Here is a 1,441-nt window from a genome sequence, read left to right as displayed (position 1 = left end):
AGATGGATTTTTTTTTTCTTGAAACAAGGTCTCTGTGACTCAAGCTGATAGAACTCCTGGGCTCAAGCCATCCTCCTGCCTCAGCCTCCCACGTGGCTGGGACTACCCGTGTGTATCACTGCACACAGCTACAGGATGAGAAATTTAAACAGTAACTGGTAAGGAGAACAGGGAATACTGGGCTTCCTCCATCTTCCACTTAATAGAGCTCAGTCCTAAATATTTTTCTAACCAATTTCCTTGGCCAGAATCAGTTCTAAAACACTGATTTTGGTTGGGGTGGGGGGATAATGATGAATGTGATCTCCTTGGCTGATCAAAAACTAGATCAACTAGTAGTAAGACACACACATTGTTTATAAAGCAAAGTTGGGAGCAGAGTGTTCAGAACATCTCCTGCACTATGAAGTGCATTGACCTTCCCTCTGAGCTCCGTCACCTGGCACAAACTTGGGCCTTGGGTGGGGGCGTCCAGTGACAGCCAGGCGAGGGCAGCCAGGGTCCTTCCTGGTGTCTTGAAACCTGGCTAATACTCTTGGACTTGGGGTGATGATCATTTGGTTTTTAGCATCTGTGAGATACACTTGAGAAGTTAATAGTTCATTTCCTTTTATGAAGATATACTTTAATTGTGAGGTGGTTTTTGGTGCGTGGGTTTGGGAATGGAAAGTTGTCTTTGGTTGGGAGTCCTCCACAAGATGTCAGCCGTGATGTCAAGAGGTCTCTTTTGTGTCCAGGACACCAGCATTCCAGAGGCAAAGAAATAAGGTGAAGGATGCAGGATGCGGTAGAGCTGCCCCAGTGACACAGTACGTTCCACTTTTTTGACCTTGGCCTTCGGCAAGGAGCCAAGGAGGAAACCTGAGCCTGCAGGGTGAGAAAGTCCTGCGACTGGGTTCCAGAAGATTCCGAGGCTTTGCCCTTTGACCTCTAACAGCAGTTCTGGACTCTTCTGAGCCTGGCTCCCTCCCAGAGCTGCCCTGAAGCTTCCCACACACAGATGGTCTCGGGAACCTCTGGCGGCCTGGGTTCCTCATCCTAATATCAGTCCTGGCTGTTTGGGAACACGTGGGAATCAAACAGGTCTAAAGATGGCACCAGCCTTGGGTGGGTCCCAACCTTCCCTAGGGCCGAAGACCCTGCCAGCCCAGCAACATTTAGAAGTCCCCACTTTTCTGCCTCTCCACCATAAAACTTCTCTTAAAACAGGAAATCCATACCTAATGTAAAGGCGGACTACGGTTTGTTTTTTTTGTTTGTTTGTTTTGTTTTTTCTGGCCAAAAATTCCTCTGTCCAAATTTTTCTGTTGACAGCCAGCAGGCTCCACTTAGGGTGGCCACTTGTTCCCCCAAACTACTCTGTCCCACAAGCCCGGCCTTAGAGACTGGGGAGCAGGGGAGGGGGCCGTGGTTCCTTCCCTCTTCGCTCTTCATTCCTGTC

The sequence above is a fragment of the Fukomys damarensis genome, unplaced genomic scaffold, assembly GCF_012274545.1.
Source record: "Fukomys damarensis isolate Sample0158 unplaced genomic scaffold, DMR_v1.0_HiC HiC_scaffold_30, whole genome shotgun sequence".
Taxonomy (NCBI): domain Eukaryota; kingdom Metazoa; phylum Chordata; class Mammalia; order Rodentia; family Bathyergidae; genus Fukomys; species Fukomys damarensis.
The sequence above is the reverse complement of the archived record's forward strand: the minus strand, read 5'-3'. Positions refer to the sequence as shown.